Genomic DNA, 27,960 nt, shown 5'->3' on the forward strand with positions numbered 1-27,960 from the left:
TCCTCCAGGATTGAAATTAAAATCAAAGAATACTTTTATAAATATATATATTTTTTATTTATATAGAACGAACTAATAAATAAACAGATCAAATCACAAAGTCCATAAAATGTAACTAATCTGATAAAGAGCATTTTAAAGTGCAATATTATCTAATTATGTTTACCTAACTTTGGAATTAGATTACATAAACCAGATTATATGTAATCAGTTACTACCTGGCATGGATTATGGCACGGATGTTGGGATTATGTCAGAGAGTACAGTTCCTATCTCTTTACAACAGAGGGAGCTCTTGCGTTATTCTGCTCCGCGGAAATCTGTGTCACAAGCCTAGCTTGCGGCTCGTGACGTCAAAAGCGAAATTAAAAGCAAAATCTACAGCAGCACGTACACCAAACAAACAATAGTCAGTGGAAGCATGCTGTGCTTTAGCTGATGAACTCGCGATCCATAATCGGCAAAATGTTAAATTCTTAAAAAAAAAACGGTGGATAAGATAAATGGCTGCAATAAATGACCTTTTAGCTCAGCTAAAATAAAGATGGGAGAATTCGACATCTATGTTCACGCGGTACCCTTAAAACCACACTCGGTCAACTTTCCTCATAAACCAACATAGGTTCTCCATTTTCCTCTCAACCAAATGGAGCTCGCAAAAATATGCCACCGTGCCCGCCATTACGGCTCGAAACCGCCAGAGAAAACGATGTGGAAGCCTCCTTCGGAAGAGCCACAATGGCGCCAGTTGCACCGTTGAAACGGGAAACAACAGTGACCGCCCATACGCGTCAGCCTATCACATTCCGCGTATGAACTCCCCGCGTCCGCTTTTCGTCAGCGCGAGTCAAAGGCCGATCGCAACGGTTCGGAAGGAGTCGGACGTGGAGGATTAACTTGAAGCGGAATTTTATTTTTGCACCTCAAATAAAGCCAAACCTGCAAGCTTAGTGTTACTGAGACCCGTTGACTTATAATGGGACGAATGGAGAATTTATAACCTCTTCTCTTACCAGTCTATCGGAGCTCTGAGAGATTTTAATCACCATCGCATTTTGGAGGAGGTAATCAGCGATTAGCTTAGCACGCTGGCGCGAGCGCGGACTGAAATGAGCGTCGCGCGCCTCGGATGTTCCCGCATCGGAGTTTGCTGAAGCAGAAGGCCTCAAATGGGAAAAACAAGCATCGGGAGGGAATACCAAGTATAATTTTGTAGATGTAGCTCACGTTTTGGAGTAGGTAAGCATTTGTAAATCCCTCTACGCTTTTTAAGAATCATTTTCGAGTCGGAAAAACGCATGCACGTCCATCCAGGCGTCGACTTTCACGGTTAGCCCGCTAACGGCTTTAGCCCCGTTGCTAACGGGAGTTTGTTTCCCTCCCCCACCCTGAAGTCGAGGAAATGTTGGCGTATTGCTGAATATTTATGTTATTTAAGGCAAAAATTTGCGCATTTCTTCCTCCCTATGTTTAGCGTGGGTCTACAGTTGGTAGTGTTTATAAGAAATGGAGGTGAGCGTGTGAAGCTAGAGAAATGAAAATAATCCTCGTCATGTTGTCGTTCTCTCTCTCTCTGGGAATCGGATATGACCAGACGGGCTCAGCTGCCCTGCAGAAATCAGCCACTGGGATGGGCAGCCTAATATATGTATGTTTCAAGGGCACTCGTGAGAGACTGCACGTTGATTTTTATGTGCTGGAGAAGTGGCTGGGATTAAGAGATCCAGAATAAATAACAATTTGAGTTGGGTTATCAGTGCACCATTCACATTATAAATATTAGATCACTGCAACACTGTTATGATGATAAAATGTGTTTTATGAGGTTAGATTTTATATAATGGCAGGCAGTGTTCATTCAGATTTGTTTTGGCTTTCAATTGGGACCTTTTATAATGTGACTTGCATGGGAAAACACGTATTTTCAGAATATAAGACATGAGTGCTTATTAAAGCTGTTCCTATGCAAGAGTTGGCCTGATTCACTATACAAGGAACTGCTTTCTCAATGCACGCTTAGTTAATGTTGATTGGATAAAATGCAGTGTTGGATTTGTCCTGAAAACACATTTTGTGAAGGCTGCATGTGGATGTGACTAGTTACTTGTTTAGATGTTATGTGCTGTGATTGTTTACTTCAGAAAGGAGTTGCTTTGAAGCAAGGCCTTTGCAATACTAGATTAGATGCGATCTGAAATGTACAGCAAGAGAAAATGTGTGAAAGTTTGTGATGAAGTAAACAGAGCTGGTGCAGTGGAAGAACACTGCGGCGGTGTTGGGGCGTTAGCACACTCTCTCTTTCCCTTTCCACATACTCTGCTGCTACTTTACATCCCTCCCTTTCCTCACTTTTGTTTATTTCTACCCAGCACAACTTATACGCAGGAGTGTTGCAACACACTCTTCCTGTTTCAGCTCTTGTAGACTTTTCCAGAAGGAGGTTTAAGATCACTAATCAGGATTTAGCTGAAGTATGATGATCTGTAGGTGTTCGTTTGAGGTTGTCAGGCCTGTTTGTCTGCCCCATTCTTGTGCTGTGTGAGTTGTGCTCATTGTTTGGTGGATAGGGGAAATGGGCTTTGCTTGGGGTGTGGGGTCAGGAATGCTGTTACTGAGATTTTCTGAAAGCCTTCCCTTTCATTGACGGCAGTCATACTCAACCTTAATTATTTGCTCTCTCTGTGCACCCTTTTGAGTGCTATTTCTGTGCAGTTTACTCAGAATATCGTGTCTTCAACACTTTGAGTGCCTTAAGGGTGCAGAGCAAATGTTACTTAAGCCATGACTGTGCTGTTATAAATGTCAGCAGTTTTGGCGTGAAAGGATTTTTGTAGCTTCGAAGAAATAACATGTTTTGCTTGGTCATCATGAGAATTATGACATTTATTTTTGACTGGGGATGCCTTTTTTGTCTTAATTTTTTTTTGCAAAAAATTTTAGCAATTGTTGGAGTACGTTGGCCTAGTTGGTGATTTTAGGATCCCCACACCAATGGAAAATCTTAAAAATATCAATGTTGTTGTGGTCTTATCTTAAGGCTGATTTATACTTCTGTGTGAAGCGCACACGTATAGTTCGATATAGCTGCATAGCCCTCGCTGTGGCTGATGTGCACCGCTCGAAAAATGTAACCACACGCCGCTACAACGCGAAGCGCAAGCTCCGTGATTGGTCAGCTTTGTAGCTATGAGGAGTGTGGGCAGCGCTGAGAGTTGCTAGCTTGATTGTTTACATGTGTCTAGTTCTCTGAAGGAGCTCCAGATGGAAACTTTTGTTTTTTGTTTACCTTATAATTAAAGTTGTTGCATGTTTGTCGGTTCCCGCCTCTGAATGAACGAGTTTTAGCTATTTAAAGTGTGCAGAAAAAACAATACACCCATGAGGAAACTACACTGAGGAACATAAAAGCCTACTGCGAGCGCTTCGGAAGTGTTTTTGCAGAGCAACACAAACAGCACGAAGAAGTAAAAATTCATGACTACCCACATGGCAGACGCGGTGGGTCACGCCGATCTCTCCACGCAGAAGTATCAATCAGCCTTCATGCTGATTTTTCAAATAGCATTGCATAAACTTTCAGTGTTCTGAATGCAAATGGAGACCAGATATGCGTTACTGTTTCTACCAGGTATTAACATTAATCAAATAAATGAGACTGTTGCTCCAAGTCAACACTTGAAACAAATAACAGTGTTTTGACTTAAGCAAACCTTTTTGCCTGTTTTTTTTTTTTTTCATGAACCTAGCATAGAAACATGCTAGGAAACATGATGAAATCGCAGAGTTACTACTAACAGACTTTCCACAGGTTAGTAGTAAGCTAATGTAATTTTAATAGCATAATGCAAATCTTGCATTCATGCTAACAAACAAATAAACAAAATAAATATATTAATGCAATTCAAATATGTAAACTATAAATTGATGTTTACTTTTAACTTATTATAAATATATGATTATGATATTTTTTGTCATAATTTTGTGGCTAAAAAGTATCTATTCAGGCATTGTTTTGTCACCGATACCATTTTAAAAGTATTGATTTAGCAATGGTAAGGAAATAACCCCAAACAATACCCAATCCTATTCATAATGAACATGGAGAGTTGCGCATTTTTTCTATAGCTCCAATAAATGACTCCTAACAGCGTGAGTGCTGGAAGAATAAGGACAAACATTTACGATGTTGGTGACAGTATTTAAACTACTCTATCCCATGTAATGCAAGAGGAAATCCGAATGACAAATATTTGATTTTACCAGTGATAATGGTCTTTTTCTATGAAGTCAATGACAGTGCAAATATATGTATCTAACAAAACTAATGATTCAACTTCAGAAATATGAATAGCTGTATTCTAATGTCATCAATGTTCTGTCCATTGATGACCAAGGCTAATTCTAATCAAGTACATTGATCTTATTCTTATGTATGGACGAGCGGAGCACAGCCATTGGAATCTTTTTGGCACGGCGCTACCTTTTACTCAATTGCAAAAATCATAGACAGCTGTAGATGTTTGCATTTAATTTTGGTAATCATAGTTTGCTGTAAGATTTAATAGTGTCAAATAGCAATAGCCTTGTGGATGGACACTGACATTGTGCATTACATGCAACTCCCATGTTTATGTTTTAACTCCCATGTTTCCCAGTATAATGTTGCACTGGAGATCACCAACCTCCAACATGCTTGTAAGAACAGTACATAATCAATAAATACTTGTCTTTTGTTGAAAATGTGTACAGATGTGGTTTGCGTGTTTGAAGAACTATTGCTTATTGGGCTGAGCAGAATTGTAGTCAAAATAATTCTCATTGTAGCATATAAAAAGTAATATTTACTGATTTTGGAAATCATTCAGTTTCACACTTCCAATGTTCATTCTTTTTGCATGATTTAATTGGTTCACTACTACACATCTTTTAAATTGATACAGAAGCCACAGTAGCAATACTTGTACCGGCATTGGGAGGGTATCAATAAATGCTTACATCACAGATGTAGTATTGCAATATTAATAGATTTGTTAAGTTATTAAAAGATTGGCACCTTGCAGAAAAAAAATCTCATACTGTAATCACACATTATTTGTAGATTCGAAGAAGCTTTGTAGATGTGATTATGAAGGGCCATCTGGGAGCTTAATGTGTACTTAAAGTTGAAATTATTTTTTAAATGCTGCCATTGTCATGCCCGTCTAAACACAAATATAAGATTACAAAGTAATTTTTTTTACATTTTGTTCAGATGGTGCTGAACTGTTGTTTGTATATCTTATTATTTTGATTAATAAATAATATTTAATATTAAAGATCCTTTTGATTATTAATCCAACTTAAAATGTAATCAGACGGTGCATTGAAAATCTCCATCAGTATAATTTCATGTCATTGTGAACTTTATTTTTTATATAAATACAGAGGAAGCTCTTATGGGAGAACTTTAGTAGGCCAAAATGCGATCAAGTGATATATATATTATTAGCTTAAAATATACTGTTAAACATACTTTAACATGACTTGCCCTCTGGAGTTCTTGACAGATGCATTTCTTATGTAAATGAAATCAATAGGAATGCAGATTTCAGAATCTTTTCAACGCCCCATTGTGGTGTTTTCTGCTGCGTCTTCTGTGTTTACATCACCTGTCTAGAGTTTAGTGAGTTTGGTGTCACTTGCAGTGGTCTGTGGTCAAACGCAGTGCTCTGTGTGTAGTTAAATGGACTATGTAAAGCCTTAAGGCCAATTCACAAGGCACAGACAAACATCAACAACAAGTCTGTTGGAGTTTGTTAGATAAGAGGTTTACCCATGCCCTGTCTGCATCTGTTGTCATTGGGTTTTTTTTCACCTGACTAAACGTGTTCAATCAAAGTTTATTGGGTCATGGAATGTCTGAGCATTGGGATATGTTTTTTTCCAACAAACAGCAACGAACTGGGACTGGGTCTGTCCAGGGACCAGGCTGATGTAAATGTCTTTAGTCCTGGAAAGTATTAATTATTATTATTATTTTTTATATAAATTTTTATTATTTATTGTGAGTGGCAATTGTTGGGGCAGGTGTGAACATTTCACAACATTATATGTAATGTTTTAACTATATTGAGATAGCCATGAAATAGCCAAGAGTAGCTGATGTTGTAAAAAGTAAACAAACCTGAAGCTTACTGGCCTCTATTTTTAGATTTGAGTTACATGATTTAATTGAGAAATTATTTTAGCCATAGTCAGGGGTTCACACAAGTATTCTGATGAATAAATGCTTATCCTGACTTTAACCAAGTTTCCATAAAATTTCACAGACATGCTTGCACCTGTATGTACAAAAGGTTGAACGCCATAATATTTGTTACGGCTGAAATGGTTCCTCAAGTAACTCAAATGAAATCTCTGCCTAGTCTCTTTAACTAAACACAGTGTTTCCCCATGGACCATCATTAGTGATGCATAACCCTCTCTTTAAACTTGGGCTGCATTCCAGTCCTTCACTCGCTAACTTTTTTCCGTCTTGATCATTGAATACGTCACACACATCTACTACTGGCGGAGCATCTGAATGGCGTTAAGTTAGAGCTGCACTATATTGGAAGAAGGTGCTATTGCAATATTAAATATTAATATGCAATATTAATAATTATATTATTTTTCTGAGATAAAAATTGCGATATGAATTCAGATTCGCAAGATAGTAGAAATGGCACTATTTGACGATTTTCTGGGGAGTCTAACAGTATTCAGGTACAGAAATGGAATAATCACAATGCAAAATTTTTTTTTTCTTATTTTGCTTTGTCTTGTTTATAGTCCAAATATATATATTTAAAAAAATAGATCAAGAAAAGCAAAATAATCTTGTTTTTGCTTTGAATGTAGATATTTGGACTAAAAACAAGACAAAAATTCTAAGTAAGCAAAGCTGCTTTTTTTTTTACTTTTTTTTTTATTAATCGTATAAATTTCGTATCGAGTAATTAAATACAATTCTTTAGCTCCTGGTCAACTGTAGTCCAGACTCAACATTGCATACATCTTGCTCTGTAATTATTGCAAATCCCCACATTGTGATATCAATGCTGAAGCATGTTTGCAGCCCTGCTTTAAATAGAATGCCCTAATCCCTTGAGCACTTGGGAACTTTACTGTTGTGACGTCAGAAACGCGTTGCATAGTACTGGAGTGGACATATGAAGCAGACTTACTGCCTTGGTCAAAATCAAGGGATCGTCTATCATTCACTCAATGTAGTGAAACACACTTCAAAATGGTGTTGGGAATTTCCCTGAGGGAACAAATGAAGGAAAGTTCACAAGTGCGTGTCTAAAAGTGAAATGGAACGCAGCCAAAGGTAAGCAGAAAATGATGTAGAATGAAATCTCAGACCAGAAAATGGCCATTATTTATTTATTTATTTTTATTGTTTTGTTGTATCTTTTTATTGTTGTGCCGTTTCTGCTATTGGTAGTATTTTGCCTTGTAGCACTTTGAGTCTAAGAAAAGCTATTATTACAAATGAAATGTATTATTATTATTATTATCATCATTTCAATCTAACGCCAGTTTTACACATGCTTGCCTTCAGTGTGTGCAGTCTGTATTTTCTTAACACAAATAGACTTCTTATACAAATTAGATTGTGTCTATGCGGGCTTGTTTTTTTTTTTATGGCATTTCCATTATTAGCGTTTTTTTTTTATGTCTGGCCACAGGACACTGTTTAAATTCCTGCCATACTATAAAGTAATACCTTGGCTTTTGTTAAAGTATTTGTTATGGACATGATACAATTTTACTTCCCTTCTGCTGGAAATGCCTTAGCTGGACTAATACTGTGAGCAAGTACTCACATGACATTATGGTGTGCTGGTTTCCTTTGGCCTTCCCCTTTCTCATTGCATAGCTTTAGTGTGTGTGTGTGTGTGTGTGTGTGTGTGTGTGTGTAAACAGGAACACTAGCTCTCCTCTCTCACGTTTCACTTCTCTTCTGCGGCTTAAATGTTTTATAGGCCCCTCCACAGTCCTTGGACAGCCATATAAACCCTTTTGAAATGCGCTCTCCGTCTTGGAAACACACAGATAGGGAATGGAATCCACCCACAAACACCTGGGATGGGGCGCTTGATTTTGGGGTTTGAAGGTTTCTCAGCCTGACGCCTCTTTTTCTTGGGCACAGGTTGTGCTTCCACTGCAGTGCGTTTGATAACATTTCTCCACAACTCTCATACTTCAAAGGAGACACTTCTTTCTCCCCTGCTCTCTTCTTTGCCGCATTTCTTCTCTCTGTATATTATCACTCAGTGGTTTCTTTTGATCTGTCAGTATCAGCTCTTATGAACTGAACCTTATCTCTTATGAACTGAACTTTATCTCTTAAAACTGTGTATAGGTATGGTAGTTTAATCTTAGTGTATGGTATTGTTATTAGGGCTGCACAATATTGGAAAAATCTAGCATTGCGATATTTTTAAATTTTTCTATATGTTACATTACACCAGATGATTTACTATCTCTTTTTGGAAAGAATTTATAATGTTAGATAGATTAGGATGATTCTCCAATGGCAGTGCATCCCCATTAAATCTAATAAGCAATCTATACAATCTTTGGTGTCCCCCTCGACACATTTTCGTTGTGGTTTGTGCCATTTGCAGTGCATTTCTGTACTTGCATTTTTTAAAAGTATTTTCCTGCTTAACAATCTATAAATACCATCTAGAAAAAGATACAATTGAAATAAAGTGTTGGATCATTTCCTTAGTCTAACAGTATTCAAGTACAGTAACTGAATAATACAAATAATTCAATAAATTTAATCGTTGTTACACTTTTTAAAATAAAGGTGGTTAAAAGGTTCTTTGTGATGAAAATGATTCTTTGAAAAACCTTTAACAGCCATCGAACTAAAGCTGCACAATTAATCGAAAAAAAGATCATGATTTCGATTCGACCCCCTAGACGATCTCAATCCAGCATTTGTATGATTCTGTCAATCATTTTTTCAAGTTCAGGAGCGAAGAAAGAAAAGGTGGCCGCTCAAGTCTTTACATTGTTTTACATGCGTTGCTCAGCAACATAGACACCTCCAAATGCTGTTAAAAGTGTCACATACTGTATTTATAAGGCATAATTAACCCAAAAATTTAATTTCTGTCTCTATGTAATGATGTATTCGTGGCTGCGAAGTCATATGGTGACGTGAGTTGCTGACCATAAGCTGTTACTACTGAGAGACGGGCGCGCACGTGCGCTCCCTACTTAATGATAAGACACATGCGCGTCTACTTTAGGGAACAGAACCTGCATAGGCTGTGAGTAACAGGACATCAAGTTGTAAATAACATTAGTTTTTGGCACAGAGCAATCGTTTGGGAGCCGTGCGGGAAGTATGCCAGTAACAGCACTTAGCAGTGAAAATGAAACCGAAAGCAGAGTAATTTTACAGTTATGATTGCGTCAAGCATTTATTTAGTTTTTCTTTTATAGCGAATGTTTCTTATGACTCAAACATAATAATTCAACATCAGAATTATGATTAATTATATTCTGATCTAATCAGTTTACTGTGCATTAACGACCAGGGCAATTTTAAAGTCTATTCAAGTCCAACATTTAGAGTCTATTTAAAATTTAGCATTAATTACAGTAGACCTACACAAAATATTATTGTTGTTGTTTTACCATATGTTTGTGGTGAAATAATAATAATAGCCTTCTCATATTAGGATTTATTTTACATCTACAGAGTTGTGACAATCATGATCTTTATTTTAAGCAAAAAAAATTTGATTCTCATTTTAGCCAGAATCGTGCAGCTCTACACAGAAACTTTTCAACTCATAAAAGTTTCTTTGTAGCCCCAAATGGTTCTTTACACTATAAAATGGTTCTTTATGTGATAACTTGCTCACAAATGGTACAATTTCTTATACCTGAATGAAGACATTGTACAATCACAGGCATCAAAAACACATGCAAATGATGCATTATAATACAAACTCAACATACAATCCATATCCTGCGATGTGACTATTGCAAAAGATCACATTGAGATATTGGTGCCGAAATGATATTGTGTGTTTGTTAAAATTCATGCAGTGTCATAAACATTCATAACATTGAAAATAAAATGCACTTGTTTCATAGAAAGGGCTTAAACCAGGGGTGCCCAAACTTTCTCTTATGAAGGGCCAAAAACCAAACTTGATTGAGGCTAGTGGGCCAGAGGTAAATATATTTGCAATGGGTAATTTTCTAATTTATTTAATAATATTTAAAATAGCTAGAAATCATTGCTTTGCTTTATATTAACTAATACAGTATTTATTTACATTTTATAATGAACTTATTACAGTAAAAACAAAACTGATTTTATAACAAAATTACCCTAGCTTTTACCTTGATTTGCTCACGGGTGTCTTCTGCATAGTGATCTATGTGTGACAGTATTTACATAAAAAAAAACACAGATTCATTTACAACATATAATTGAAACATTTATTTTAGTTAGCTTTTTTGTAGCTAAAAAGGTTACAACAAATTGGATTTGATGATCTTTGTGTTAAAGGCAATTGGCTTAACCCTCTTCATCATTCTCACTCTCCTCTCAGGATAGTTGGCCAAATCAAAAGTTGCAATGGGCCAACTTTGGCCCACGTGTTTTAATGTGTTTTACCAGATTTGTGTGTGCTTAAAAAAGTGGAATTTAACTTTTAAATGCTGCCATTACCATGCCCAGCTAAACATGAATATAAGTGTCAAGGGGAAAGATGTCATGTGCCTGCATGGTATTTGTTTTGGGAGGTGTAGATTAAAGGCAACTGTGAACAAACACAACAGTGGCAATGTACATTGTAGTATTGTTGTTGTCCAAGTGTAGGCTAACACTTCATCAGCAAACTGCAGATTTACTTCAATTACAATCAACAATGTAGACGCATCCTACACACTCAGCAAATTCTACATGCAGACCAGGCAAATAATGGCACGTCTTCACTTCCTTACAGGTATTATTTACTAACTAGTCAACAGAGCCAAATACTGGCATGGCACACGTTATACAGCATTTTAGGCTATTTTTGTGAATGTGAAAATTGTTTTTAAAATTTTGTTGTGTAAACATGCAACTACTTTTTCTAAATGCAAGGGAAAACTTTTTAGTTTTTGGCCACATCGTTACAATGTAAGGATTAGGCCATATTTTAATCAGGACATTTCATAAGTTTTGTAAATGTGCGTTTACAAACCGTTGCTGGTGCTAATCCTAAAACAAACAAAGCCCCTGAGACATTTAAGATCAGTCAGTGCAAGATTCTCTCTATTGAAATAGCTCTGACTTCATCATGGCAAGATGAAAATTCTAGTTTGTTTGCTTTATTTTTGTTACATATTTAAAATGTGGGTTACTGAATGTGTTATCGTTGGGTAACAACACAACGTTGCTTGTGTCCATTTTTAATAAGCCTTGATTGTCATACAGGCTGCTATTATAACAAGTAAGGAAATGGCAACATGTTTGTTTAGTTTGTCAAGCTACAAGCTTAAAGCATTGTTTTAAGTGGCACCATGTGTGCTTTTAGTGCTTTCCATTTTAGTTAGAGACTAAGCATAAACAAGGTTTGAGAAACTGAGGATTCATGTTAAAAAGAGTCAAGTGGCGTAAACTATGCACAGAAGTCAATGTAGTACTTGAATTTGCACAATGAGTCATCATGCAATAAAAATTATTTCCCTTTCATCATTTATTGACCTTAAATAGTTGTCATTAGCACTTTATAAGCACATTTAGTTATGTCTTAAATGAGAAATTTCTTTGCAAAATGTCAAACTATGCAAAAAAGTTTTAATGATTTTTATCAGGCAACAAAAGACCAAAGAATTCTCTTGACCCTTTCAATCTTCCTGTAAATTATGTTGAGTTCCATGAGAGGACAATCACAGTGTTTCAGTTTTGAGGCATGTGATGATTTGCTACTCATGTCAAGCCATCATGCACAAACATTCCACTCGGAATAAAAGCCATAGTTAACAGAGAAACTTGTCTGTCAGCTTCATGGTCCCAATAAGGCCTGATTGCATTTGTTTAGTTTGTCAGCTAAAAAACAAATTCTGTAATTGTGAGTTTGTTCAGCCAGCATCATGGTTACAGCGGCTAATTGTTTTGGAGCATTAAGCATCAAATATGGAAGATACAAGAATTTATCTGGACTTTGAATTGGTTAGTTACTTTAAAATATTCAAACAATGCAAATAGAAATCAATTTTGGCCATTTTGTATTACTTTGTGTCCAAAAATGATGTAAAAGAAAATCCAGGTTGCGTTTTGAAATGTGTGATCTAAATAAATGCTGTGAGGCAAGAAATGTTATTTTGAGGAAGTAAAATAAGAATGTTGGTGTGGTATTAATATATATAATGTTGGTAGCATCGCCATGCAAATTATATTATTAATTAATTTGAGTTTGGTATACAAATTGGGTTCATCTAACCTCTTTAAAAACCACCATAGTTTTTTACATTGTTGATCTAGTGAAATAAAGTTGTAATCTGTAAATAAGCTGTGTGTATGCTGATGGCAAGAGAGACAGAAGATTCACTGGTGTGGGCAGATGTGCGTAGGGTCATGAACACTAGAAGGGGGATGGTTTGGGCAGCAGGAGACGGCAGTTGTTTTGATCGCTTGTGCTGAGGGCTGAGTAATGCATTATCCAGCACAAGGCTTTTAACTTACTGTTCAGCAGCAGATTTCTGTCTTCGGTTGCAGAGATGTGTTCTGTTTCTGTTATTATTTGATTAAAAATGGTTTTAGCTTTGCCGATGCAGTGTTTCAATTACAAGGACAGTGCCGCTAGCTTTGTGCCCAGGTGCACCAACTCTCCAACGTTTCATTCGCTATCGCTGCTTTTAGAATCACGTTTGCTCAGGTTTACATGGGGCCATTTACTAAATTGAAGAGCACTTCCTGCGGGCTCTTCTTGTGATGCGTGGGGGGTGGGGAAGCGTGGCTCGGCTGAATCTCAATGACTGGGCCCTTTAGCTGCACTGTCCTTTTGATGGGGCAGCTGCAGCCATTCAATCGGCCTATTTACATTGAAATGCAGGGACAGGAAGGGGGGAGGGTTGAGGCCTGTGCGTGACTGAAAAGCATACCTAACCAAAAGACCAAAGAGAAGAGCTCCACTGCGGGGCTCTGACACCTCTTTGTTTTCAGCAGCCCTGGTGGCTAGTGCGTTGCACAAAGGCTTTAAGCACCCTACTTTGACCACTGCGCTCATTTCCACTACTCAGCTTTTTACGTTTCTCTCACACAGTGTCTGTCTGGCTATCGGCACCTTTGAAATGGTGGCTGAAAGATGCATTGAAATTTTTTTTTTAAAGAAGTAGTTTGTTTAACTAAATTGGTCCTTTTCAATATTTATTCACCTGCGATTTTGTTTTGAATCGTTTTGAACAAAGAACATTTTTGCAGCTATAGATGTAGTGTAAAATAACTAACTAAACAGTGTGAAAGAAGTCTAATCAATTCTTCTGAAGATGTGTTACCTATGTTTGAGGAACATATTGAAACCAAATTGTTGTTCACTAACAGACATCCCTTGCTTTTAACATACAAAAATTACAGTCAATTTTCTGGAAAGGTCTATGTGTAAACAGGCCTTTAAAAAAAAAAAAAAACTGATAAATTTGTTCCGGTTATTTTCCGGAAAGAAAAGTTGTAACATTACCGGTAGTTTGCCAGAATGTTGTGCTCTGTGAATGCAGAAGGAAAATTGCTGGAAAGAGCGCATTCACGTTTAAAACGAGCTGATGTGAGAGGTCTACTCCAACCTATCAGAACATTGACACATTTACATCTGTGCTGTTTATGAAATTAAAAGCCTTGAATATTTTTCCAGACACGTTTAGCTGCCAGATGTTAGTTGGATAATGTTTCTATGTTTCTTTAGAATGCCAACTATGTGAAAAATGATAGAGAATGCATCTGATAAGCCGCTGTTTGTTTACCTTTAAGCTCTGCTTCAGTTGCTTGATGCACGTGCATGTGAAGAAGTGCTCCGGTGAGCACCAGCACATACATATTACGTACATTTTGACATGCGAAAGTGTTTCTCCATATGTTTTCATCAAAGTTGTTCATAAAAACTTCAAACATTGTGTAAACATTTATTTGCTCCGGCAGCGAGAGCGGCAAAACTTGCTACATTGATCTCGTATTTAAAGGGGCCGTTGCAGCAAATCGGTTACATTACCACATAAAACATGCTTTTTATCATAAAAAAATGTTGCGCACTTCTCAAAGTAATTTTACAATGAAAGATCTAGTTGTATGTGGTCTCTCAGGATGATGCGACTGCAGCCACTGATCAAGAGCACTAAGTTTGCTCACCACACCCCACCTATAGGTGGAAATGAGAGAGAGAGTGATGAAGCCAATTCAATTGATGTGGGATGTCTGATTGCTTTTTTTAATGACCACAAATTCCAGTAAATGTCCAGTTTGTTATACTTTTATAACACTTAATACTTTCAATTGAGTGTTTGAAATGAATCTTTATGTGAGAGGATTTTGTAAAACTTGTTTATTCAGCAACCTTTACAGGGATATGTTCTGGGTTTCTTCTTTGACATATTTGGAGTTTTGCGTTTGGATAGATTTACTACTGATCAAAGAACTATGCTTCGCTGACAAGACGTTCAAGATAATCGTAACATTTGCTAAATTGAAGAATGTTTAAATTTGACTGTGCATATAAGACCCACTAGATGTGTATAGGCCTATGATTAGGGCTGCACGATTAATTAAAATTAAATCAAAATTGCAAAAAGCTAAAATTTTCATGCACATCTTGTTCAGGAAATGCAGCTCTGTGATCAGTAGTAATCTTCTCTGAAAGCCAGTCCTAAGTGGTAACTAAAATACTTTGCAAAGAAGAGATTAATCAAACAGAGCAGAGGTATTTAACTGCTTTTATTGATTCAATCTAATAAATGTTGACTAATATAATAAATAATGACTAATAAATGCAACTACAGAATTGAATTATGATTTGAAAAAACTTAAATGGAGTTTTAAGGTGTAAAGTCCACCCAGTTGTTCCAATGAAGGTGTCTCATGAATGGTTTATTGCCTGTTCGGTCTTTCCAGTACACAGTGTTGATTTACTTCAAATTTAACTCATATCTGACTCCAGTTTGAATATGAGGTGTTTTAAAATATTAATATATTTATCTTTCGTTTTATCTGACTCCAATCATAAAACATTAAGAAGATATCAATGTATATTTAGATAAATCTTTGAACCTTTAACTTCACTCGTAATTATTACATTTGTTCATTCGGGTGTAATGTCACTTAGAGAAATTGCCCCGGCCGATGGTGTCCCTCATGGTCACACTCTTGTCAGTCTTTTGATGATTCTTTTATTTTGTCAGTATTTTATATATTAAACAGAGGGAGATGACTACTACTTTTAGATGCCCGCTCCCATGCTTGCGCATTCTAAAGTATTTTTGATTAGTTTTCCTTGGATGTACATCCTTGAGTAAAGACAATATCATTTCCGATCAGTGGTTAGGGTCATTATTATAAATTTAACTGACTACTGTACTCTATAATAATTTTGGTTTAGCCAAGCCCATGGTTTCCCATATACACCTAATTTAGAATAACATTACTTTCAAACAAGGGTCGGGTACCGTATCTAGGTTAGTCGTGCAACTCCTTGTTGTCCTAGACGGAAGTTAACGCCCTTTCCACCTAAGTACACTTAAATCAATATCACGAGTCAGTCGGATCCCTAAAATATAATTAGTGTGCCCAATCTCAACTGTATTTACGTCCGTCTACTGACCTTATACAGGAAGTGTGTAAACAAGGATACAACGTAATGTACTAGAATTCATAATTATAGAGTAAGCTAAATATGTTTAAACAAAACAATATTAGTCAGGTAAAAAATTATTATACCAATTATTCATTCAATTTATAAACAAGACATCAAATTCTCAAAGATAAATCCAAGATCAGAAAATGCAGATCTGACTTTAAAATATACATAGCATGGAACATGGAGCGCCACACTATGGGCTCATCTAGTTATATAATCACTCAGAACATTTAAAACTTCCCCTTAATGCCCCATTCACACGGGGCTTCAGCGTCAACGCTTGACTGAAGGCGTGTCTGAAGTTGGGGCTGAAGCGATGGTCATAGAAGCGTCAGCCAATGAAATTCAGTCAGCAATAGGCCACAGTCTGAGCTGGTGTATTTGGATACATTGATCTGATTGACTGACGCTTCCGTCGGCACTTGAAAAGTTGAGCTAGTCCCAACTTCTGCAGCGAGCAACGCCTCTGAAGCGGCGCCAACGGATCCACAATGCAGTTCGGCAACGCCTGATGTCACCCATTCAAAGTGAATGGGAAGTGTTGACGCTGACGCCCCGTGTGAATGGGGCCTAAGTTGTACATTCAAGAGTCTCCTCGAGGAAAGTGGCGTGTAGAATAACAAAAGGCATTTGCATTTAGCGGAAGAGTTTCTGCCTATAGGAAAGGCAAACCCTTCGCAGTGGTTCAAAAGATACCTGAAGTTATATTTATTGTTTTGATTATGTCTATTTCTGAGGGATCGAGACCACTGTACTAGTCCCACTGAGACAATTCAAATGATATAAAACATGATAGATAAAGTCACTTGGGTTGATCTAGAACATTCATAGTTTAAAATGACCATTCTGTGTGAGTACAGTATGTAGAGAATGTGTGTGAACAGGGAAAGTGGGCATGCTTCAATTGTAAATAAAGGAAAGGAGAGGAGCAGGTTTTTCCCGCATTCCCACCTGCTGGATTGTAGAGCTGATAGTCTCTGTTTTCAGCTCATGTTTGAATTTTCAAAGACATCAAAATATTTGTGGTATTTCAAGTCTTACAGAGGTCTTTAGGGTGAGACGTGTTATTACATGTGGGATTTTCATGAGCTTTCAGATCAGTAGCAGTTTAGAGCCATAGTTAACTGAGAAGTGATGCAAACAGCTGTCAAAGCGACAAATGGTTCTATTTGATATGAGGATTGTGATGATTAAATCTTCTGCAATTTTAATTTATTTATTGTGTGTAGCTTGTGTGAACTATGGCTCTGTGTAATGGAAGAACTGCACCATCTGAAAGCAGATGCTGAAAATGTACTTCTTACAGAGCTGGTTTTACTGGCAAATTGTGCATGAGAATCTCCCTACCTAGGGCTGCTCGATATTGGAAAAATTAAACATTGCAATATTTATTTATTTTGCGATGTATATTGCAATATGTTTGCAATTTCACTAAATGTACTCAATATCTTTATTTGTAAATAATTGATCATGTTAGATTGGGATGATTCTGTAGTGGGAGTGTATCTACATAAAATCTAATAAACCGTCTATAAACTTTTTAGGGTTCCCTGACACATTTTTGTTGTTGTCTGTGCTACTTGCAGTGCGTTTCTGTATTTGCATGTGTTGTGAGTATTTTCATGCACATGTTTAGTCAGACATTGATAAATTAATGTCTACTATCTTCATAAAATCTCATAAACAATCCTTAAACTTTTTGGGGTCCCCAACAGATTTTCACTGTTGTTTGTGCTATTTGCCATGCATTTCTGTATTTGCGTGTGTTGTGAGTATTTACATGCACAACAATCTATAAATACAATCAAGAAAAGATACAATTGAAATAAAGTTGTTTTTATTGTTTTCAGAGTCTAATAGTATTCAAGTACAGTAACTGAATGATGAAAATACAATTAATTCAATAAAATTAAGCTCCCAAATGGTACAATTCATTATTCCTGAATGCTTTTAAGGTCATTACACAATGACACGGACATCAAAAACACATGCAAATGATAAATTCTAAAACAAACTCAACATTGCATATATTCTGCAATGTCTATTGCAAATGATCACATTGCTACATCAATCCTGTAACGGTGTATTGTGCAGCCCTATCTCTACCTTTGTTATTTATAATGACTGCACATGATATTGCAGAAATTCTTCTTTGTTGTTGTTGTTTTGTAAGAGGTGAGGTATTTTTTTCCATTGCTCTGTGTAAAGGACAGGTTTGGTAAGGTTGTCATTCTAAACCCCGAGGGCCCTTTGCTGCTGGTTTGCAGCAATAGTCTGAGATTGTTTTGAAGCCAAATACTTGTGAGTTTTTGGTGCAGCAGCATACAGCCAGTCCGTGATTACATGGCTTTGTTTTACAGTATCAGCATGCTGCTGTGCCCATCTGCTGTCTTAACAGCCATTGGGTGAGCCTCAGACTTGAACACTCAGCCTGATGCTGCTGCTACATTTTTCAAGGAATAGTTCTCCTGAAAATTTACATGGCCATTTTAACCTTGTTGCCTAATTATTTTATATATATATTTTTTTTTTTACAAAAAGCAGTGATAGTGTAAATAAAGACTTTTCATAAATGTTCTAAAAGAGTCAAAGTTGCTGTGCATTGCTAAAAGATTCACCTTTGTCCAGTTTCTGCGTTTATTATTGTTACGATTATATATACTACTCAAAATCTTTTTTTTTACACCACTCTGGAATGGTTTATTCTAATTGGTCAATCACAGCATTCCAAGCTTTGTTATTCCCAGATAACAATCCATTAAACTAATGACACAGGTTCATTCATGTTTTATAAATCATCATAAGCATTGTGTATTTATTATGACTTGAACTTAAGAGTTAATATATTTGAAATGGACTAAATTGCAGCTTGTCTTTCCAAATGTAAAAATTACAAATATTTTAATACATGACAAACACATTGTAGTCGTTTGCAATTTACATTTACGTTTTGAGTAGTAATAATAATAAGAATAGTAAAAATAATAAAGTTAATATGTATTTAAGTATAGAATTATGTGTACTTAGGTTTTGCTTAATCACTGAAAGCAAAAAGTGCAACAGATTGCATTTGATATTAATTAAAACTATTTTATTTTTGTTCAATTAAGTTAAAATACAGTGTTTACATACTATTAAGTACTCTGGAGAAGTTGAAGTTGCAAACCTCTTTCACACTGCAATTTGTTTAGCAGCTTTTTTGGTTCAAGCAGCACATCATTATATCAAACTTTATAGAATGCTTTTAAAATGTAATTTGTTTTGGTGATTTAGCAGCAAACATGTCAACATTTGCCCTCAATTTATACACTATAAAGGAATACCTAGTTGACACTATACATTTAACATTCTAATTTTGATATTGTTATTTTTTATATATATGTTATTTTATGAAAAATTCAAAATAGCTTAAGTGATACAATTGTTAATTTCAGACTGAATGTGACACATTTAGAAAAAAAAAAACACACATTTGATAGTTGACCATTGTAAAAATCGTGAAATGCAGCAGTTGCTGATCTAGAAGTGTTTCCTGGTGGTGTGCCTTTGAGATATGCAGAATGCTGGACATCACAGGCATGCACACACTCCCTGAGACGCACTAATCTTAGAGCAGCCTGAATTCTATGCTCTACTACTGTAACTACATCACACTCAGACTGAAGGCCTCATGCTTCTACTCATTTGCCAAACAGAAGTCAAATTCAAGCTGCGCTTTATGATTATTCAAGTAGCCGTGTGTGCATCTGAACACACCCAAGACAATTCAACATGCTAATGTGTGCAAGGAAAAAAAAATAATAAAGACTTGGAATTAAATTGGTGATCAATATACCAGTCTGTCAGGGAACTGGTTTTTGAGACTGTTGCCATCAATAGCTATTTGAGTAATTACAAGAAATGGTTACGATGAAATGAGTCTGCTGTTTGTTTTCTGTTGTGACTTTAGTTAAGGCTGGGCGTTTTGGCCTAAAATAAAGATCTCCGTTAATGAGACAGTTTAACTTGATTATGATTAATGAACAATTATTTAATTTATTTATTTATTTAATTTGTTTGCCCTCATAGTTCAGGGACAGGCTTTGTACAGTAAATATGCTCACATATTAGTGCGAGATTTTTGAATGTAGGGTGAATTACTTGATTTTAAAATAATTATTAAACACACTGTCTACTATCAATGATTATTTATTGAACATCAACGCTAAAAAACTAAAATTAAAACAAACACTGCCTAAAACGTGGCTCTCTGTTGCCTACCCTCATCACCGCCACCAAACCGAACAATCACAAAGCTTGCAGTACGCGTCGTTGTGATGTGTGCGTACATTTTTTTAAAGAGGTGTGCAACTATGCAAAGGCTGTGCTGGACTATACATGTGCGCTTGGCAGAAGTATAAAATCAGAATAATATAATAAGCATAAATCATAATATAATAAGTTTAAATTTGAGCGGGGTCATGCGACTTCACACAAGGTGGGGAAATAATGGAAAAACTAAATCTGGAAAAGTTTGATTAATTATAGGTCCTGTCTTAGTGCTGGTCAATTAATCGAAAAGTAATCCAAATCGACATTCACAAGCTATAATCGATTTCATTTTTCCAGTTCAATTTTTTCAATTATTTTCCCTACCACATGTGAAGTCACATGACCCTACTCCATTACGTTATTCCATCAACATGTCGAGCACAGATGACTTTAACACTGAGACAACTGAGAGCAACAAGAGCAGTCTATACCACAGAAGAATACATGTTTACTGAACAAAAATTGTCAGCAAAATATTTTTTAATAAATAAATAATTAAATAAATAAACAAAATACTAGTTCAATAATCGTAATCGAGTGAAAATCGAGATTTAGATTTTAGGACAAATCACCCAGCCCTATTCTGAATGTCGATTTCGATTTCTTTTTTCAATTAATCACCCTGCTCTAACTTCAGTGTAGTACTTGATTATGATTGGTCAACAATAATATGCTAAATGATGTTAATCACTGTTATTACTAATGGTTAGCTGATGTTTTGATATATTAAATATCAGCTTTAGCTGCTTAGTTTTTTGTTAAATGGTTTTAATGTAAATAAGATTGTTCCATCTACTGTTCTTTGTTTGGACACTATAGAAGATCCAGTTTAAAGTAATTTTTGCAGGAAGTTCTTCAGCACTAAAGCAGTTTCAGCACAAATCAACACTAAAGCCAGGATTAACCAATGGGCCTAATGGGCACAGGCCATGGTCCCGTGCGCACTTAGAGCCCCTGCAAGGGGGGGAAAAAAAAAGACAATTTTGGAGTGTCTTTTTGGGCTAATTGCAAATAGCGCACCTAGTTGGAATAAGCTATTCACGATTTGCGCCCATCAATGCATGATTGACAGACAACATGAGTAAAGAGCGAATCAGGTTTACTGCCTGAGTGGCGTACCACGTAAAGCTCCCTACAACATCTTTTGACACGATTGATCATCAACCCGCTTCGAATCCACCATCAGCTGAACTCTTGCTACTTTTTTTTCCTCCCCATTACATATCAGATTGGAAATATATTTATTTTTAATAGGAAGGTAACATTTAAAAAAAATAATGCAAATGTGATATAAAGTCATAAGTGCCTCATGGGTTTTTATTAATGTTTAGCCTTAAATGTGCCTCCCTCTCTGTAAAAACTATATTGCTCAGACAACTGTATTTCCTCTAAGCAAAAAAATGCTATCACATAATAATATTATTATATTTAAATTGCCTTTCTTTCTTTAACTAAACAGAATACTGTAATTGGTCAAGCGTGGAAACGTCAGTTTTGAAATAACCCGGACTAAACTGAGCAGACTGTAGTGTAACCTTAGTATTTGTCATAGATAAAAAATGAGTGGACAAGTGGAATTAGCAAATGCGAGAAAGAGGAGAAGAGGCATCTTTGTTGAGGCTTTTCCCATACACATCTTATTCAAACAGACCCATGATCAACAGAATGAGGGTATAGAAGAAAACATTATGGTAACGTTAAATAAGTAAGCTAGCATTAACCAGGTGGAGGAGGCTAACAGCAGCGCAGCGCGGACTGGATTCATCGTGTGAGAGACAGACAGAAAAAGGAGAGAAAGAGAGAGAGAGAGAAAGGCCCCGAAGAGGAGATAGATGGGAGAAAAGAGCTAAAGTGTATGTGAATTTGGATACTTTTAGATTTATAATCAAGTTGATCTATGCTGTTTGCCTAGTCTTCATATCGAGGACAGTAGAGAGAATACAGAGAAAGGAGGAGACAGTAAATCATTAATACGTGTGTGTATTATGAAATACTCAGATTTATAGAACTGGATTGGAGAGGCATTGTGTGTTATATGCCATGCCAATAATATACTTTATAAGTTTGTAAAAGCAATACATTAATAATACCCTTTAAATATATATTTAGTAGCCTAATGGTAAAGTTAGATTCCCAACTCAAGGTACTTTGTCGATACTTCCATTGTCTCTCTGCTACTTGTATATATAAGTACTATGTTATATATAGTACTGTTTTAGTGAACTTGAACAAGTATGCTAAAAAAATTTAATTTTCACTAGATTTATTAGTATTTTTATTCAATGCTTTGAAAAATAAGTTAAATCTTTGTAGACCATAAATACATATGTACTATATATCATTTATTTAAATATGTGAGCAACAAATTATAGATTCATTTTATTTAAAAATTATTATATTATTCTTATTAAACTCTTTTTAGTTCAACTATAGTTCTTAATCCTGGCCTGACTAAAGCTGTCCTATATATGCGTCAATTTTTCTAACTCCAGTTTCTTAAGACATTTGCTATTTATGTATGTCATTTTATACTGTAGCTACATGACTAGACATGAGGCGCTACCTGCGGCTATACGTAAAAAAAAACTTGTTTACACATTTGACTACACCGAGGTCTGTATCCGTTGTGAACAACTCAGATGAAGAGATACGATACTTTTGCGTGTTGAGAGGTACATTTGAGTATGTGCTGCAGAACTCGCGCTGCACTTGCAGGTAAACTCACCATGTTCATCCCAAGCTTTTTATCTACAATTTTTTTCTACAGTTGGCATTAAGAAGGAACATAGAAACTTAGTCTGATTAACAAGCGCAACTAAACCATGTCAGCGTGTTCAGAGCCTGTAAGTGCTGCTGATCATCTTCCTTCTGTGTTCACTGTGGTAATGCTACAGCTAGTCATGCATGATCTCTTTCTGGCTGCATGATAATGGCACAAATCATAATTGTGGTTATTTTGCTTCATTTCAATAATTAATATCCATGATTAATCTTTAAGGGTATTTTAAATATAACCCATGCTATCAGTTCTCGATGCATTTGATAATTAAATGGCCTACTAGTTTTGCAGAAGCACACAAGCCACTGCATATGCTCAGAGGAGAAACATCTGTTTCCCTCGGATCTGCCTTTTACGGATGACGGTCTCGGAACAACTGTCCATAAACTCATTACTCAGCATTTCTAGAGAGGGGCATTTTGCTAAATATGCAATACATGCCATATTATTCATTATTTAAGCTTGCATCTGTAATAAAAATAATTTCTGTTATGAGATGATTATATTTGAGTGTTTTTCATCTTTGTTAGGATAGAACAGTGAAGATTACAGACAGGAAAGCATGGGTAGCAGAGAGAAAATAAGTATCAACAAAGTACCTAGAGTTGGGAATCCAACTTTCACCATTAGGCTATTAGCGCCGACTTGGCGCCACTATTAAAATGTTGATATTGTAACAATGAATTGTTGTATAATAATAATATATATGAAATAGTAATAATAATGAAATTTGAGGTATTCTTTCTCATTCGAAGTTGTAATATTTGAACAACTCTGTAGATGATGATAATTTTTTTTTTTTTTTTTAAGATTTACTTTTGTCTTTTTTGCCTTTATTAGATAGGACAGTATTTAGACAGGAAGCGAAGTTGGAGAGAGAGAAGGGGGTAGGGAAATGTCCTTCGAGTTGGGATTCGTACATGGGACGCCCTGACGTGCTTTTGCATCTTATGTCGATGCGCTAACCACTAGGCTATTGCGCCGACAGATGATAATAATCTATTTGTTGTTTGGATTGTTGTTTTCCCAAACACAGCACAATCGCTCATGTGTTAGTTATTTATTTTATTCCACATTTGTAAATGATGAGTTCTCATTAGGCCCATGGGAATCTGCACGCGCACACATTTTTGAGCACATCATATAATGTTTACTTTTTATATATATATATTTATTTATATTTTTCCGCAGTTGTATTGAATATTATGCAAATGTAAAGATTAGTGTAAAATACTATTTGTGAAGGAACATTTTCTTTCTTAGTGGATGTATTATATAAAAAGACCTACTGTAGCTGTGGTTCTAATTGGATTTTTGTGTGGGTGTTTTTTTTTTATTGAGTATGTTTCATGTCAGCGCCTGAAAGTTATTCTGTAAAAATCCGCAGATTTTTTACTAAATTCAGCACAGAAATTGCAAAAAATGTAAGCAGATTCTATCTGATTTTGTTAGGGATGGGTACTGAAACTCTGTACTTTATCTGTATCTGTGCTACTCTATAAAAGACCGAAGTTTTGATAAGCTCTGACATTAATGGTTCTGCTATCAGTACTGGAGAATTATTTCTGAATAAACATTACTTACATTAGCATAATTTAACTGACCAACCTTTTCTAATTTCCGATATTTCATATTCATCTGCACTGTTGGGAATCTCATGAGAAATGCTCATTCAGCTCGTAGGCTTGTGGAGTCAACCAAACAAGTTGTATTTCCCAAGTGAACAGCGATAACGCCCGTTGCAACAACACAACAAGTTGTTTTCTTGTATAAGTAGAAACACAAGCAAATCTTAGTTAAAGTTAAAGTATCTTTCAAAAGTGCATTAACTGCAGAAAGACAAATTAAACGTTTTTTTCTGTCTAGCTACTAACGGTACATTTACATCATCTACATCGTTATGCCAGCAGTCAATCACCTAAATTAGTATAACACTAATAGTTAAACACACACATTTGGTTACAATGAAAACAGCATTTTTTTCAGCAGTAGCCTAAATAAATCTTAAATATTTTAATTGCTTTTAAATCCGCTGTATTTACAAATATAGCCTATAAATGGCCTAATAATAAACTATGTTTAAGAAATAATTTTTTTTAAATGCTTTTTTTACATTGCAAGATGCTTCAAATCTTTATAAAAAAAACAGTTAACTCCCAAAACATTGGTAACTCATTTATCTGTATGAGTTAAAAAATCAAAAACATTCTCTCATTTAACTGTATTTCGCAACTCAAAGAGTCTATTTTCAACTGCAGTGAGCACAGTAAATCAAGAAAGATCCTGCCTTCTGCTAGAAAAGGCTAACATGTTGATTTTTCTTTACATTCTTTTACAGGAAAAAAAATTGTTTGTTTTACAATTATTAGTTTTGTTTTATTTTACATTAAAATCATAGTAATAAAATAAAGTGTTGTTAATTCTGTAAAATGTTTTATTTATTTATTTTTTTGTACACAACAAAACACTACAAAATGTACCAATATAAGAACTGTTTAAGTACCAAACCGTTAATAAAAGTAGTAATACCCTTAAAACCTTAATAATACCCATCCCTAGCTCCTGGTGTTCAGTAATTGACGATTACTAGCCAAAATGGTGTGATTTTATACTCTTTTGCTCTATTTTGTAAACAAAATCAGTATCCAACGATGCAGAGCATGCACTTTAAATTAAATTAAAGTTTATTAAATGTTAGTAACAGTATTGTTTGTTTTCAGCTAGTGTGCTCCAAAACAGTGACAGTTCACGTTTAGAGGAAATAAAACTGATAAACATCTAGAGCTTGTAGTTTGTCACTTCTGTCTGAATGGATCAATGGTTTTATTCATGTCACCTCACACTTTGGTCTCTCATCACATCATAACCAATCAAATGCTCTCTAGTATCTGAAGTCCCATCCCATTCAAGACGCTTCTCATTTGCTTTTCATGCACTTGATGCACTTCAGTTCAACCACTCTCACTGGCAGTGCGCTTATGAAACAAAACGCTATTGGATGTTTTTTTTAAAGGGTAGGAGTTATACTACTTTCCACCCTTCTTCGTGTTTTGGTTGTTTACGTCAAACATTAAATAAAAATGCATATTTCAAAGCACTACACGGAACCTTTAACACTTGTTGCCACCAAATTTTAGTCATTTAATCCATGTCACCATACTACACACGTTCTCTTTGTAACAGTGCATACAGGTTTATTCAGTTTATTAAAACATTTCCATAAAACAACATCTCATTTTTTATTTGTTGTATCAGCTGTGTATACAATGAATATACAATAGTCAACTTTTTAAGTGGATTAAAAATCTTCATTAAAGTTATCCTAAAACTGTTGAACAACACTCATTCTTGGCTTAGGACAATTTTGAAAAACTTTGATACTCTTCAAACGTTGACTACTGTACATGCAGGTAGGTCAAAATGAAACTGACTGGTTTTAAAGTGTATGTTCCAAACAGATAGCAAAACAGTCTCAAAATAACCACTTGCACTTATGTTGACCCTATGACATTTTATCTGGCACGTTGGCGCATTAGCAACTATTATGCTCATGTCTAGAGTCCTGGCTTGGTCTTTACAGATTTAAAATTTTAAATGCTGACCAATTTTGTGGGCCTAAATAATATTATCATGATACAAAAATATGATTAATTATGCAGCCCCAATGATTACATTTCTGTGAATCTCAAAATAAGTAATAAAAAAAGACAAAAATCTATTAACCCTGGCTTCAGATAAACCATTGAGCGCTTATGAAGAAAAGTAATTGGGTTGGGTGAGAAATTTAACAAATACAACTTCTATTTATGTTTTATCTAATCAATATCTTCAGAAAACATTCGTTGCAGCTTAAAGTACAGTTTTGACTAATGTTTACTACAGAGTTAAATATGCATGTATTGTTTGTCAAAATGCAGGTCTATGATTTCTACATGTGGGCAACAAAGCCTGAATTGTGGAATCCAGTTATAAAGAAATTAGTTGTGTTGGATTGAATGAATGGAATCGATTTTGTACACCTAAAAGAGCATGACTATTGTTAACTATAAGTGACTATTTTTGTGATAAGCACTATTAAACTAGATTGCAGAAAAAGAATAAAATGGAATTTAGATTTTGGGATTACTCAGAACTAATCAGGTAAGGCTGTAAAAGTAGTATTTTTATCCTGAGTGCTGAAGCCTGTATATAACAAGATTATTTATAAAGCACATTCCATAAAAACAATGGTAATTCAAAGTGATTTATGTGAAAGAAACAAGTAAATAAAAACAACAAAGATTAAAAACAATTAAAAACAAATAAAATGTGTTAAAAACAGGTTATAAAAGAATGAAAAAGAAAAGAAAAGTGCGATCTGTTGGACATGAGCACGGTGCTCATTCAGTAAAGGCACAGCTAAGCAGATGTGTTTTCAGTCTTGATTTGAATGTGCCTAATGTTGGAGCACCTCTGATCATTTCTGGAAGCTGATTCCAGCAGCGGAGGGTGTATTAGCTGAAGGCATATTCAACCTACTTTGACGTAACTCATAGAATTTCTAGTTTATATTATTTTAAAGATCTGAGTGATCTCGATTTGTATCCAGTAAGCATATCTGTAATGTTTTGAGGTCCTGGGCCATTTAGTGATTTATAGACAAGTAGTAATACTTAAAAAGTCTATTGTGTATGTAACTGGGAGCCAGTGTAAAGAACTAAGGACAGGTGTGATGTGCTCCAATTTCTTGGTTCTGGTTAGAATTCTGGCAGCAGCGTTCTGGATTTTTTGGGAAGGCCAGTGAGGAGTCCATTACAGTAATCCAACCTGCTGCTGATAAAAGCATGAGCAAGTTTCTCCAAGTCCTCAGTGGAAATGTATAAAAGTAAATGATTGTGTTTAGTTCATTCTGGATATTTGACTTGCTATACATTGTTGTTTTTTTTAGGAAACTTGTTCTCTAAAATGATAATGTATTGTTTGCCAAGACTAACACATAGTAAT

At 35.5% G+C, this 27,960-nt stretch overlaps 1 protein-coding gene across 4 annotated transcripts in view; it reads left to right on the top strand.

Annotated features, from left to right (window-relative positions):
* The first annotated feature begins 849 nt into the window (after positions 1 to 849).
* ankrd11 (ankyrin repeat domain 11) overlaps positions 850 to 27,960 on the top strand; it is a 208,060-nt gene continuing 180,949 nt past the window's right edge. For 2 of the 4 annotated variants that reach the window (XM_005166577.6, XM_005166578.6), the window contains exon 1: positions 850 to 1,239. The gene's annotated coding sequence lies outside the window, so the exon portion shown is untranslated. The remainder of the gene's footprint in view (positions 1,240 to 27,960) is intronic. The other 2 variants (XM_009303497.5, XM_068222739.2) reach the window with 1 other exon arrangement.

Source organism: Danio rerio, chromosome 7 (assembly GCF_049306965.1).
Source record: "Danio rerio strain Tuebingen ecotype United States chromosome 7, GRCz12tu, whole genome shotgun sequence".
Taxonomy (NCBI): domain Eukaryota; kingdom Metazoa; phylum Chordata; class Actinopteri; order Cypriniformes; family Danionidae; genus Danio; species Danio rerio.